This window comes from Leuresthes tenuis, unplaced genomic scaffold, assembly GCF_036924035.1.
Source record: "Leuresthes tenuis unplaced genomic scaffold, fLeuTen1.0.hap1 SCAF_7, whole genome shotgun sequence".
Classification (NCBI taxonomy): domain Eukaryota; kingdom Metazoa; phylum Chordata; class Actinopteri; order Atheriniformes; family Atherinopsidae; genus Leuresthes; species Leuresthes tenuis.
The window spans coordinates 10,771,389-10,787,620 of record NW_027325361.1 but is presented as its reverse complement, the minus strand read 5'-3'; the positions used below and the strand labels follow the sequence as shown (position 1 = coordinate 10,787,620).

The following is a 16,232-nucleotide window of genomic DNA, read 5'->3' as shown; positions in this document are numbered from 1 at the left end:
CCCACGCCAAAGCTGCGTGGAACTTTCTCAGCAGCGCATGATGTAATCTGACCTGGGTGGGAAATTAACACCAGTCACCAGCCAAATGTTGATAAAAGTTCAGGCGTTTCAGTTTGCCTGTGCTATTCGATTTTCTGTCAAGATCCATGTGTTAAAATTCTCATGTAAAGGAATCAAGTTTTTTTCCCAGTGAAACAGCTTTGTGCCTGCTCAGATATGGCATGAGTGGCCTAGGAGTCAAAAATGTTTCTTGTGTTGAGTGGAACTGGGAGCTTAGGAAGAGAGTGTCAGGGGAGCATTTAGGGGAAGGGGGAAGGGCGGGTTAGGGATCATTTTAACAGCTTTACCATGCTGGAGTTTACTGTAAACATGCCAGTGGGCTGGATATTATGAGGGAGGCCCTGGTGAAATAAGACGGGCTGTTTACATGAAGAGACTTAAGACTGTCAACAGCTAAGATTAAATTAAGGGGTGTTGTCAATAAAAACACAGTTAGGAACAAGTAAAATCTACTCACGGCTTACTGTTGAGGATTCCTGATAGCAATTTTCCTCCCTTATATTGTATGTATGTATCCCTTATGTTTATACAAACAGTCATTTTATCTCATACAATAATACTTTTCTTCTCAAAATCTGATTAGATTTAGTCAGAGGCAGAGTGACCTTGTGACAAAACCCATCACATTACCCATAATAAGTGAAATTACAGATCTACTCGAGCCTGATGGACATCTTCTTTTTATTATTATAAAGTTGCAGTCCTTCTCTTCATTTGTTAATGAACTACTTCTGAAGCTTTTTCACTTTGCATGCGCGTGGCTTACACTGAGCCACCATTTTATGTTGTGGCTTATTACGGCTTATGTAATGGAAGCCACTCATGAAATGCAAACACAATCGTGGGCCGTTGCACTATTTCAAACCATCAAACGTGTTCCACAATGTTAGAAACTGGTTTGACGTTGATCTAAAGATGTTACTTAACTCTCTTAGAACAGAGAACTGGTTGGGAATAGCCAAGAAGCTTTTCATGGATGTTCGTCACTGATGCCTCCAGTATGCTGGAGGTAACTTATCGTTGCCACATTGCATGCAGCCTACATGTGCTTCGTAATCAAGTCTAACTTAGATTCTGTAATTCAAGGCAAATTTCTTGTAATTACAGAGCAAATGGAATATGACTACCATAAAAACCATACCATGCTTCTCTAAATAGTCCACCCGCCCCTCTGTAAGGCTTTGTGCAAATGCCTTGAATTGATCAGTTGGTTTCCATGTGTCAGGTGGGAAATACGGGACATTTGTATCATGACGTGTCTATTAGCAGTGGATCACGCAAGATTGCGTTTAATGCAGCTGACAGTTACATAATCAGTACACCATGTATTTGACTGGTAAGACAGTGTTACGTAATATTATAGTGTTGATTTAAACATATACATAATCAAGCTACACATTGACACAGAAAAGAGGCAAGGTGAAGCTGCTTATCGTGATCTGAAATCAAATTGGCATAATGCAGTGTAGGAAACAGAAATATCTATGTGCAGGGGTTTAGTAACCCTCAATATACATAGTGCTGATAGTTTAGAATATCATGAATCCAGGATTAAAGTCTAAAGGACTATTTTTGCCTTGGTTGATTACTACAGTTAGTTAAAACTGAAATGATTAAGATGAGGACTGTCTTTCTCCTGAAAATTCTAACTCCATGCATCAAAATAGCTGATTTCTGCCCTACTTTATTTGGTGAAGGCTATTTTTATTTTGCCTCTTCTTTCTTCTCTGAGCCAGGCATTTGTGGTTTCTCTTGTCATGTGAGGGTTATAATCTTTAAATGAGCACACCATAGTTTTTATAGCAGTTTCAGTGTAAACCTCCACATTCACATTGCTTAACAAGCTATTTGTGAATTCTAAAATTATATAGTAGTATCTGTAATTTATGGTGATCTGAGCACATTAAGTTTTCACAACGCAGATACCCTAATCAAAAAAATGACATGCTTACCAGGGCTGCTCGTGACTAAATGCAGCACTTATAATTTTTTGGCACAAACCTGAAACATCAGCAAAACATTAATTACAGTGCAGCAAGGCTGACATTTTATGCTACAACTTAGGGTAGCCAAAATGTTGCTTTTAGACAAATGTTGAGCTCGAGAGTCCGTTTTTATTAGTTCTTCATTTTTCATGACAGGTCTAAGGACAGAAGCCAGTTTTATCTATATATATTATCATCAAACACAGCTCTCCGGAGTCTCACCTGTTTATTTCTTCTGGTAATCATCTCTGCTACTGCAGGCCAAAGCTGCATTAGCTTGTTCGGAAAGTGACGGTGAATACATTTGGTTGATCTCATCAGACATGTGACTGTACTCAGGTCATGCACGCCGAGTGGCAAAAAGAAAGCTGGCTCAATTTCACAAAAACACAAAAAGGACGTCTAAAATGGGGAAGCGCTCTTGTGCAATCAAATGTACCGAGAGATTCAGAAAGTAGGCGGGGAATTGCTTTGGACTCCTGCAGTTCATCGAGACAACTGAAATCCAGGCTCGGATTTTTTTCTCATTGTTGACTGTGTCCAGAACAGTTGTGAGGAAGCTTTTCTTACACTTACAGTAATTTCAACGTTATCGCCCACACATCCAACGTTATCTTTGCTATACCGCTCCAGGTCATACCTTCTCACACACACACGCAGGTATCTCTTTTTTGTGTGAGCGTGATGGTGGGAGGGGGAAGTTTAGTCAGATCTGAATCCAAGCACTTATCCTAACGGTTCCTCACTGACATTCACAGAACAGTTTCTCTGACTGGACGTTTGTAATTGTATTTCATTGTCTAACTGGAGCCTGGGGCAGCAGGTCAACAAAGAGCTACTTGCATTGTTTTAAGGAAGGGCAGTTTGCCGCCGGCTGTTAGACCACAGTGTTACAGAAACATGCTGCCATCTGTTCAAACTTGTCATATTCTTACTTTACATCTTTTTTGTACATATATGCAGGAAAATACTTTAATTGTTTATTAAAGAGCAGACAGTAACAGTTTCACTTTTCAGTCTTCATAACAACAATATGTAGCATAATACAGTTGTTTTTCAAAAAGATAATTATGTGTTTTCTATTACTCTAACTTTTACATGTGCTCTGGTATGTGTTTGTGTGCTGGCCGAGTGTTTTGGAAGCCACTGGGTGGGGAGGAAAGGGTTAAGACAGTACAGTTTATTTTGGGCAGGTGGGTGGAGGCTGTTGGAATGTGCCTGATGGAGGGTGATAATGTGGCCACTAGGAACTTCAGATCCTCAGCAGAGACTTTACATGCCTCTATCAGTCTGGTGCATAAGAGCTCCTCCAACTGAAAACTGTCCTTTTCTCTCTCATGATAAAGTTGTCATGTGTAAGGTACATAAATGTGTATATAATGTCTCAGTGTGGCCTTACAGACGCTGTTTCTCATCAAACCCAATGTTAAACAAAGCTAGAAGATAAGTGACCCAATACTTTGGAAATAAAAGTCTTACATTAAAAAAAAGATCTGTAAAACAAGTTCAGTAAATGGATCCGTTGAAAGCAAATATGCTCCCACTTGTCTGTGGGCTGTTGAAAAAACATGCACACAAGCCTAACTGTTAATTGAGATTTGCCTCAGGATGTTTGTGGCAAAGATATATCAGCACAGCCCAACCTGCATTCCTGGTGGATCACCCAGCCACCTTCCTCATCTCGCTCCACTTTTAGCTGAAAGGTCAAACTAAATCCAGCCAAGAGGTGCTGTCTGGTCGGATGTCTGATTACACTGTGGTTTTAAGTGAATTAATCAAAATATTCAAGGCACTTTGCCAGCGGCATCCTATCTAGCTGTAGCAGAGTGCAGCAGAATTAATAAAAAGGATAAGGGTTTATAAGGATATCAAAATATGCCAGCGTTGTTGGATTATTTTGTAAATTCAACTGATTTGTGTGTGTGGTGGAGATATTTTCAGGATATCAATGCAACACAGCCCTCCTCCATACTTAAATATCTGCCCCTTGAAACATCAGTATCAGTGTCTTTGTAATTTAATTTCCAAGAAATACTTACGCTGCTGTTAAAGCTCTGAAGTTTGTGGCTAATAAGTTTGCATCCACCTGCTTCCATTAGCCAGCACTAATACGATGGAACAGTTTACTTGTGCTTCAGTCACAGCCAATAAAAAGTTCTTAAGTTTTTTTTTTTTTTTTAAATCACAAGATACAAAAATGTATAAATAAGTAAGTTTTTTTCACAATACAGATTTTGATTACTGCGTCTATGGTGCCTATTGATTACTAAGCTGTAAATACACAAAATAGTTATAGTGAAATAATTATAAAGTTATAATCTATTTGTATTATGAATATGTCTCCATGTTGATGTTTACCAAGACTCTTGCTCTTTTACTTCAGATACATTAGCTTTAACAACTAGCTAGCTGGCCTGTTTTTCAATTGCCATGTGTGTAATAGATGTAGGGAAGAGGAAAAAAATTAATTAATTAAAATTAATTTGGCACCTTAATCTCACAGACCTTCTCCTCCTCCATCAGCCCTATTTTTCAGTTAGCTGATCATCCCTCTGGAGAATCTGAATTCTTTAGCTCTGCTCTTTGTCCACAAAATTTATGGATGTTCAATGACAATCTAGTTTCATCCTTGTGTAGTTTCTGTAGCGCTGTTGTATAACCATGACCAAATACCTTGCCCTTTTTATAAACAATATCTTCATTGGGCCAGAAATTGTCCAGAGGCCACGCACAGCCTTTGAAGTCTCCTCTTCTGTGTGTCTGTGTCTGTTTTAAACACCAGCAGCTGGACAGATGGAGCCCAGATGGACAGTAAAGTAGGGATGTCTTTAAAAATTCATGGCACTCACCATGATCAGTTCAAATGGAGGGAGGGGGTTGGCATTAAACATTAAATTGCTCAGACACACACACATCAGGAGAAGGGGGAGGGGGCTGTTAGTGACTACAGGAAGTGTAGCTGGAATAAGAGCCAATTGGGAGCGACACTTATTGGGATTGCCCATCAGGTTTCTGCTGATAAAGCTATCTGATAAGTGCTCGTTGAGTTTATATTCCACGGTAGGGAAACCTTTTGATCCACGTTGTAACATTGTATAAATAAGTTAAGCCATTTTCTTTTTCACTGCATGTTGTTGGCCCTTTAATATGATATATATTGATATATAGATAGTCTAATATCGACTTATTTTTTTCTTTTTATGATATTAACATGTCCTTCAACAGACGAGATGTTGAAAAAAGTATTGAACTGCTTGCAGGTACCTGGTTCAGTGAGTGGAGAACTGTTTGAAGAATCTCATTGCTCTACACTTTTCTCCTTTCTTCTTACTGCAACTGTCCTCAAATAATGTTATTTGAATGGTTGTCATTCCCAGTTTTGGTCCCTACTCTCTCCCAAATGGCTGTTGATAGGTTTATACTGACATGCAGTGAAAAGGCATCCACATTTGTATTCTCTCAGGTTGATACTCACCTTTGGGCTCTGAATTTTCAAATCTTCTCCCCTTTCTCGTGTTAATGAATAACTAATGGAATTTTGTGCAATTTTGCGTGTTTTTGGTCAATATTTCCCCACTATTGAGTTATTTTTCCCAATCCATTTGCTTGGATTTTGTTAATTAATTCCAGAGCAGCGAAGTATTAGAACTTATAAAAGCAAATCATCTGGAACTGCAGAGCCATGTGCAAAGTTCACATCCCTGCAGACTATTGTGACTCTAGTCCACAGAGACTGCAGTAATCAGCACAGGCAAGTTTTCATTTGAATAATTAAATATTGCTTAACAAAATGACAACCCTGGGGTAATGGGCCCTGGTTATATCGTGAAAACAAAAAGCCAAAAAAGACTGAGGTGGCATGGGAAGACCTCTGAAAGTCTTCCTGTTGAGAGGGAAAAGGAACAGCAAAGAAGGGGAAAGGGTAGGTGCGACTGAGGCAACAGGAAAAGTCTGTCAGTTGGCATTGGGCTTTGAACTGCTGCCAAGTAGAGCGTGTAGTAAATGCTCATTTTGACTGTGAAGCACCGCAGAGCATTTGAAACGTGTCCAACCCCTAGTGCGCTGCATGGAGCTGATGTCAGAAACTGTACAGCCATGGGGATTCTGGAAATTGGCAGGGACTCAATATGGAGCAGGAGAGGGGGCTGGAGCAGGAATGTAAACAAAGATTGTGTAAAGGCTGAGGTTAGCTCTTTCATCCTGTCTTTTTATTTGACTCCTTTCTCTTTTTTTGACAGCATTACATTTATTTTGGCAGGTTCCCTATTAACTTGAATAGTTACTCCCTTAAGCTTCCTCATAGATTTAAGCCTTCATAAAAGTGTGAGCTGCTGAGAGCCTTTCAAATGCCTCACATTCTTCATTGGCTTTTGCACCGCTGTGTGTGAATCCTAGTTTGATGTCTCTCGTCTTTCTTTTAAAGGAAATATAATTGTGCAGCATCATCTGTTTCTCTCCCTTTGTCCCCATACAAAGAACTCTTAACTGCAGCCTTGCGTTTTTGTGTAAGCACCGATAGAGATGAGCATGGACGGGTTCAAGTTGTCAATAAATAAAACCCTTAACTGACATCCCTTCATACAAACACGCAGTGGTAGGCATTCATGTGAACAATAGCTGCACATTTTTTGCACTTTTTCCTTGATTTTCCTCTGAAAAGGTAGTGAGCACTGAAAGCTTTCATTCTTGAAGGAATCAATTAAGAAATAGGTCAAACATAGATAAAGGTACTTAGCAGCACATTTTGAAGGTCTGAGGTGCTCTTTGTCCCAGTGTGAAGTAAAAACTGGAATGAAAAGAAGTGGAAAAAATAGATCTGCATGTTTTGAAATGTGCCTGTAATAGTCTCTGCATCAATAGGTCAGGCACGGCAAAGAAGTGCTCAGCTCTTCTATCATAAAAGGTTCTGTTGGTGATTTGATCCATATTTGCGACAAAATTGTCAGCAGTGACAACACTCAAAGTGCCCTATCTGGTTTATATGATAATAGTTGACCTTTTATGATTGTGTGGGCATTGCAAGAAGTTGATCTTTTTGGCATGTCGTAGCAAGAAAGCTGTTATTAGCATTAATAGGGGCTTTATTTAGTTTTTAGGTTTTTGGTGTTGTGCATTCTTTTATGCTTAAATGGGAGCTGAGCTATCAGTTATGTTGCTAAAGCTTTAGTCTTACCCGCCCGCCATTAAAAGTGCATGTTTTCAGTGAAGAAGGCCTATTATGTTGAGGGAGAAACATACACACTATATGTTTTCCTGCTATTGTCCAAACAGGAACATGCTTGCTTACGAACATGGATTTAATGTGTATCTTTCACATTCTTCCAGAAGATATATCTGTAAATGCTTAAAGAGGAAGATGGACTGCAGCTCCTGCTAGAAGACCAGCCCAGGGCTAGCTTCAGGTCAAATTGCTGCTCATCCACATATTGACTGCAGCGGGTTTGGCCACGTGGCCACTACATCTCAGTCTCTTATGAGCCACATGGACAGCTATCTGCCTTGCATGGGCCTGGGTGGGCCAGATATGTTTTTAAGGTCACTGTTGTTAACCATTAAACCCGTTGCCCTGTCCATCCATCACTCTGAATGGCAGCGCATGCAGCCAACCATGAGTGCCCCCCCCCCCCTCACAGTAAGGCAATCCATATTGAGGAGCAGCAGCATAGCAGAAAGGCCATTTTTAGTCCTCCCAGGCAAGATCAACACTTTGTCTGACTCGTGTTTGTATAAAAGTGCCATTACAAAGTACCTTCTGAAACTTCGGCTGGTTTGCTATCTCTGTCTCCATCTGTCTGCATTCAGACAAACGTTATCAAGGCGATCGGTTCCGGCGTTGAATGAATACCTTCAACTTTCACACAGACTCTCATTAGATCATTATCTAGGTCAGACATTTTCTTTACTTGGGGTGATGGTTAGTTTAAAAGATCTATGTCTTATATAAAGATGCGATTCTGTGAAATAAAGTGTGCGGTACCACATATCACTTTATGATCTTAAATTACTGCTACACCCACTTCCCCTCCCTCTCTGTTCAGCTTTACCTCATCCAGTTTGGACATCATTCATCATGATACTAGTCATTAGCAGTGTGGTTAGAACATACATCAGACTCTGGAGAGCCCTGGGAAAACTTGCTGCTATTTCTGATTCTTATCCAAATCCCCAAGCTGTGGCAGCTGACCCAACAGTGGCAGGAAGGAGTGGAGCACATGTCATTTTTTCATTGTGCTTATTGGGATTTATTATGCTGTGTTCATCAGCGGGTTTTCACTATTTTTTGTTTAGTCAACAGCGGATATTGCATATCCAGTCATCCTAGTATGAAAATCCTATAGCACAACCCAGCACACTGAGGCCTCACATGGAATATCACACATCATAAAGATAAAACCTTTAGCAAATTATCTTTGAAATTCAAAAATTTATAATATTTTTACACATGACAAACATATAAATTGTGTATATAATCACTTTTAAGTTCTGCTTTTTTCTCTAATTAGAATTGAGAGAGAGGCTTGACATCTTTAATAACAGACCAGGATAGAATTCAGATTTGTACCTCATTAGCCAAAATATTCTAGCCATCGAAGTGACTGATAAATTCCTGAATCGTTTAATTACTTCCATTTATTATCAGCCGTGTTAAAAATGGTAGCAACAATGTATTTATGAATCATTGCATCTTGGTTTTGTGCCACATTCTAGCGTGTGGTTTTATACAAGTGCTGTGCAAACTGTGCATCTGTTTCATTCTTGCTTATCTTTTTCTAACTTGCTTATCGTTTTTGTCATTTTGCAGGCAAATGTGACTGTTATAGATAAAGCAGCATCAGTTACAGTCAGTCACAGCAGAGTTGTTTGTGTCTGCAAAGCTGCTGGCCTCTCATCCACAGTCGATAGAGTTGAATTCATGAGGTCAGCCAGTCGGTTAGGATTATGATGTGTTTGATTCTGCCTGTCAATAAAGCAATGTTCAGAGCCTCGGCAGCGCAACAGCTCTGTTGTTGCTGTTAATTGTGTGTCTGTGGGGGATGGGGAAGGGCAGGGCTGTGACCAGAGAAGACAAAGATGGATTCATTAAAGATGTCAGTTTATGGTGATATTTCAGAGCAGTTTCTGTCACGATGCTGTCAGCTCTGTCTCCTGACTGGATTAAGTGATGTTCCAGTTTAAGGTGAAACACACAAGAAATCTGATATGAGTCCAAAGTAAAGAGGGGAGGCTAATTCCCACTGATTTATAACTGTTCAGGACAAAAATAGGTTTTATATATATATATATAGATTTTATTATATATTATATTTATTATATATCTATTGAAATATGTACTCTTTAGATGCAAGGAAACTACTAGATGAGCATATTACGCTGATGGATCTAAATGGTTGATCATGCTAAACAGGTTTGGAATGTTATGTAAAGAATTTGCTGTTGGTTTTTGTGCTTTTTCCGTCATGTCATCTTATTTGTTTCAACTGGTGATTTTCCTGTTTCCTTGAATGGCTTTTCACAATAGCCAGAAAAAGAGGCATGGAATGTGCATCTTTTCATGAGTGAGGCCTGTGACAAACCTTATGTGCGAGCTTACATTCTTATACATTTTCAGCTACTGTGGGAATAGCTATACGTGATCTGTGTATCTAGATTTCTTCCTTCTTCCCAAGAGCAAAGCACACTGGGAGCAGTTACTTATGACATGTATGAAGTTATAAAATGAACATTTCTGCTTTTTCATTTTTAAAACTCAATGGCTTGGTAAGCCCATTGTCAGAATAAACAATGAAACGGGCACAGACAGCCAAACTCTGTCCACGGCAGATACACGTCACAGTTCTGTTTACATTGTTTGATTAGCAGCTGATCGCTGGAAAATGTGTTGCAAAACAGAGTCCTGAACAACACAGAGAAAGAAAAACAAGAACACTTTAGGAATTTTTTATTTTTATGTCTTTGTCAAGCAGAACAAAGAGATTAAGAAAAGAAATCTGTCCTATTCATAACTTTCTTTCCCGCCAGCACCTTCTCAAGTTAGTCACTTCAGTAGTCACAGAGTCAGAACTGATTAGACTAAGAGTCAGAAATATTACACTATTACAAATATTAGACTATTAGAATATTAGAAGTCATCTGTAGTCATCTGACTTCTCTTATCCATCCCTTTCTCTACAAAACCTGTAAGCTGATTATCTTAACTCAGTATACAGAAATATAAAGATATAGTTATATTTGGTTACTCCCAACACCTTCCTATTTCCTCTATTACAAATGGGTCACAATGTGTTTTTCTAAATCAGGCTTAGGTGTCAGAGTGTGTCATGACTTTAAACTGCATCCTTTGGTTAGAGAAAAAAGACATTCAGCTGCCTAAAATAGAAATAAGATACGGCAGCATCCTGGCTGTGTTGTCTGTGCCAGAGGACCTTACTGTGATTATGATAATCAGATAACATCATCAATACTGACAATACTGACTTCATAACGGTAAAACTGAGTTATGGGTTTGCGTGTAAGCCCACTCATGGAAATGCTTCCTGTATACAGAAGAAACTTTGTTTTTGCTGTGACCACGCTCACTTGAACTCGGAGCTGATGAGCCGTAATTACAAACCAGGATTTAAGTTAGTCTTAACCTCGTCTGATGTTCAGTGCAGCTTCATTTTCTGCAACGAAACGACGGACTAAATACGTCAATATGGCTTCAAAAGAGGTTTCAGATTTGCTGATGAGGAAAACGGTTATTTTCATCCATGGCATCGTCAAATCAGAATAACAAACATCCCCTGGTGTGGAAAAGTACTGAAAAAACACACGAAGGGACATGAGTAATACACAACCAACGTCACATTTTCTCCATTCTCCACTCATTCAATTTTCTGAAACACCTGTAACTTTACTATGTGCTGAAGGAAACATTGGTTGAGCGTTAGGATGTGGGACTAAAAAACATGCAGGAACTTTTTATTTTCATCATGACAGTGCAACCTGTCTGACTGGTTGTGTTTGCTCTATACATTAATGGCAGTTGGAAAGGGGCTTTGGCCTGGAACAATGCAGTGTTTGAATATGGCTGATCATGTGTTCATGTGTCCCCCCTCAACCCTTCTCCCTGCTCTCCTTTCCCCTCTGTGAATGTGAGCATTTACATTTAGTAAGTTTCTTAAGTTCATTTCACCGACACAAAAATCCTTTTGTGAGGCAGTCTACATCTTATTACCATCTATTTTTTCACATCACAGTTTAGCAGAGTTAATCTGATGTAGTCATGGTTAAACACAGCCTTAGCAGAGAACAGCATTTTTTCCAATCCAGTCAGGCAAGGCAATGTAGAGAGAAAACAAGTTCATACTAATCTCTTTCATGAGAAAAAATTAACTGAGGACTTGGATTAATATGATGTTGTGAAACTGCTCCCTCAGCATTGGGTAATGGGGGTTTTGATCTCAGTGTAAGCTTGGTTTCGGTCATCTATAAGAACAAAAAAAAACCGCCACAAACATTTCCACTTAATAAAGCACATAAGCAAACTACAGAATAAAACACACCCAGAGGTTATCACTCTGTGCTTATAAAAGATGTGTTAACACATTTAAGTGGTGTTTGCTGGCTTCCTTTGTTTCCTGTGGTAACAGAACCAAACCAGAGACACCCAGCACTCATCTTTAAGACCTGGATGTGCATCAGTTGTCCGTGCAGACATTTCACCGCCTGTTAGAAGTCAGTTCTACCAGAACAATTACTTTCAAAGCAACTGAATTTAGGTCAGACATTTAAAAGAATCTGGAGAAGTCATGCAGACCTAAAACTGAGAGCATGACTTGTACACAGAATGGGGAAAACAGAGTTTCAGTCATGCTTTTTGCTTGGGCCTGTTGTGCGTATACAGGTGCGTACACATTTATATGTGCATTCTAGCCTCAGCTCATGGTGATTGGCAGGTGTAAGGGAGCATGTATCACCTACATGCTCCCTGAACTCTTTAGTTTTGGTTTTTAGTTGCAAAGGCTCTGTTGTGTGCTACGTGACACTTCTGTGCCAGAACGACTTACTTCCATTTGCATTAATGGTTGAGTGACCCTCCCCCAAACATACACACACTCACACACATACATCCTGTTACCTATCGTCACTGCCACTGCCTTTGAGGTTGCAAAGGCTGCTCTTTGGTTACTGATTATTTGCAGTATAAGGTCTGTTTACAATTTATCTACAGACGGCCTGTCGCTGACCTACATACAAAGCCTGGCTGGAAAACTATCAGACAACAGCCGAATGCTAAATAATTATTTATCTGAGGTTGTGAAATCTGAAGATTTACCTCTGAAGCAGCTAACTCGGCAGCATTTGGTTAACTTTGCACTGTCCTCATTAGCACACATAAGAAATCCCCACAAAACTCTGCTCTCTGTGATGATAATTCTTATGCTTCTACTACAAGTAGATCTATTTAACTCCTCACCAAATCACATAGTTTATGAACTTTATCTGTGTTTTGTGACTTAAAGGTTCAAAACCCAGAGTGTTTCTTTTTTCTTTTGCACAGGCTTTAATCAAGGGGTGTGATCTCTGTGTTACCAGTTGGCCCAGTTTCTTGTCATTTATCTAGTTTCTTATTGTTTATCTGACCAGCAGAGCTTTAATCCAGGAGGGGCCCCGTCCCAGCGCACACACTACAGACATGGAAAAAAACCCTATAACAACCACACCCATGTCAGCCTGATAAAAGTCTGTATGTATGTTGGTGGGTGGTAGAGGCAGCGGCAGGGGAGTCATAATGTACACAAGGATTATATACATGGAACTGAGAAAGGGCAAGAGGCAAACAGAACGAGAGCAAAGCTGATAGGAGTTGAGGGACAAATGGAGAAACAGAGCAGGAAATGGAAAGGACAGAAAGAAAACAGATACAGAGAGGCGATTAAAGCATATACTGTGTATGTGAGAGACACACCAGAGATATAGTGAGGGGTGTGGTGTGACAGTGGTCTTGCCAGTTGGACTGGATCTTCGGTCTCTGCTTTCAGTCAGTCAGGTATCCCACTCTGCTGATGTCAATTCTCCAGCAGTTAGTCAGAAATGAAACCTTTACGACTCCTTCCGTCTCTATAATGCTCCATCAACAGCTTCTCTTCAAGCCGCACGTACACGTTATTAAAATCATACGTTGCATTGCATTGTACTGCTGCACACACACAGTTTAGTGCCTCCCACATTTACATAGGCTGCTTATTTCCTCATAGCAGTGATAATAATGATAATAATATTAATTTTGCTCCTTATAGTTCTATTTTCTACTTATTTGTAAATCAGTTTCCTTCTGACATTTTCATCATTAACTAATAGCGTTGCCAGCAGTTCTGAAATTGAAATGCAATCATGACTTAAGGTTCAAAACTAACTTAATTAATTTGATTTGATTCAAGCTAGAGTCCTCTAATTTAACTTATTATTATTAATAAGTCATTATTAAAGTCAATTATTGTTATAACTGAGTATAAGAATATTTATTGATAGATCAATGGAAAATTATAATCAAAAGGCAATTTCCTATTTCAAGCCTCGTCTTTGTTGAAATTGATTATGCATACCAACATTTAATGTGCCGTCACAGACCTCAGCATAATTTGTTGGCCTATTTTTAAGAAATGTAAAGATTAAAGTTAAGTATTTCAATCTGCTGCTGTGCCATTTAACAAGATCTAATGTGGTCACCATAATCCAAACTCAAGTTCTCAAAGGAAAACCTTAAGAAATACTAAAAATGTTGGATTGGAGGTGATTAAAACATAAGACTATAGAGGACTGAAGCTAGCAAAAACTGAAATAAATGCTATATGATTGATATAAATGAGTCCATAAAAAATCAACATGCCCATAAATGCTACTAATATAAAGCAAACATAATTTTATTCATGCAATAATTAATGTATAGAATGTGAAATAAATTTACATTTTGGCCTTCAACATTTCTCTTTGTCTGTTTTTACGTGTATGTTGCATTATGCAAATCATTGTACAATGATTTGATTAAAGAATACACAGTAAAATAGCAATAAAGTACATAAACGGAAGAGTGTCTGGAAGTAAATGGAGAAAAAATTCAAAGAAACAAATAATGGAAAATTAATACAGGTATAAAAGAATAGATATACAAGTGCAATAATGATGAATTATCAGTTCAGTTAACTAAATGGGAAAGGAAATAAAATGTAATAATGAAACACACTAGAATGACTCCATTTGGAAAGCACAAACATCTGTTTCATATTCTTTACATGAATTAACAATGACACAGATACATTTTAGCCTCATTTTGAGAGCATTTATTGGCATATGTATTTGTTCATCAGATCATTTATAAATTCGATCTATTTATATTTAGATTATGGCAGCTTCAGTCCTCCATATAAGGTGGTAATTAGAAGAATTAAGATTATTGTCACATGTTCATTAATACAAAGCAGGACACAATGCACGCGTCTGTAAACACTGAAAGAGATTTGAAACTGGATATCCCGGGTGACATGAATACTGCCTATAGTGAAGTGTTAAAACAGTTCACACTTCACTATTGACAGCTGGCTCCTTCAGTGGCCAACACTAATCAACATGCTGCCTTTTATTTACAGTTACAAGTCTTTTAGAATTGCTGTTAATGACAAATCATCACATGAGAACCGCAGCTTTAACCATCAACAGAAAGAGGACTCATCTGCAGTTTTGTGCATTATACCTAGTAGCACACGACTCTGTGCTCTGTCACCGCGTCTTGTGGGCCAAAAGGAGTGGGATTAGATCACTCCCACCACACCGCACCACAATGCAAATATGTATTGGTGTGATTAGGACAGAGAGACTGAAAGAGGGATAGGGAGCAAATAAAGCAACATGGGGGATGGGAGCCGAGGAGGGGGTAATTTCTAAGATTTATGGCGCGGCACTTCACAAAATGCATGCATCCTGTAATTAAAACCCCCCTTTTGCCTCCAGCAGGCCTCTACATTAGCTGGCATCCCCCCACCGCAACCCTCTTCAGTCCCACAGCCCCCACACACCAGTTACCCCCCTGTCCACTAGATAAAAAGATCCTATGGCAGCTTGGCGTCACTAATGAGGGCGGAATGCCACAGTGAGGGACAGTCTGTTAGTGGTAAGAAGCCACTGCGTACGCCATCATACGACAAGCCTTTCATTTTCAGTTTTACTGAGCCGCTCCTCAAAGAAAATGTAGGTATTCATTTGTAAATTGCAGTTTATACTGATGTGCCAGAATCATTCTGAAGTCAGATTCAGTCTCAGTGTGCAGCTTTCAGTTAAGTATCAAACGAGATGGGAGTTCCTGGAGGCACACAGAAGTGCTGTCTAAGGATAGCATTAAAAGTTAGGACTCACTGATGGAATATATCCAGTATGGCATGCATCTTGGCTGGTTTGTGGTGTTGTCAACATCAGGAACTCTTCTTCATTACTTTTTTGTGAGGTAGGGTTTGTCCAACAGCTATGTTAACTTGACAATCTCAACATTGTCTTATCAACAGTCCAAAATCCATGCAGGTGCATTTCACCATCATGCAAAACAAGAAGCTGCTGACTATTTTTCTAATTTATATCAGCATTGTGTTGAGGTCAGTGATTTCTTGAAAAATATCAAATGCTCTGAACTGGAGTGTGCAACATGAGGCATTGCAGTGCATTGGCTACTCGCTGTGGGCTGTTGTGATGTAGTAATAATACACCTGGCTCTTTTTTTTTTCTGTGGTTTTGTTTGTTGGTGCTCAGTTGCACATTGTCTTTCCCACTTGCTATTTTCAAAAACACACTATGAAACTAAATGACCTCACTTTGTTGCTGTGTGATGCTGTCAGTACTGTTATCCATGTCCTTGGACTGCAGATCCCCTATTGAAGTATGAAGATACTGAAGCTGTGTTGTTTCTCACTCACATAAGAAAGACAGTAAATGTTAGCACTGAGTGTGATGTCAGTAGGCAGACCTCTAACAAGTTATTTCACTATCATAGTGAATGGAAAAAAACAACCATAGGCTCAATGGCCCCACTGTACTCCCCTGAGCAGGCGCCTCACTTTTACTGCTAACTTTCACTGAACTTTCCGGAGCCCGGGGCCCCCCCAGCAGCTGGAACCACATCAGGTTCTCATCAAGCCACACTGGTCTAGTCTTCTTAGG

At 39.3% G+C, this 16,232-nt stretch overlaps 1 protein-coding gene across 3 annotated transcripts in view; it reads left to right on the top strand.

Annotated features, from left to right (window-relative positions):
- Positions 1–16,232, top strand: part of arid3a (AT-rich interactive domain 3A) — a 43,400-nt gene that overhangs the window by 16,576 nt on the left and 10,592 nt on the right. The window lies entirely within an intron of this gene.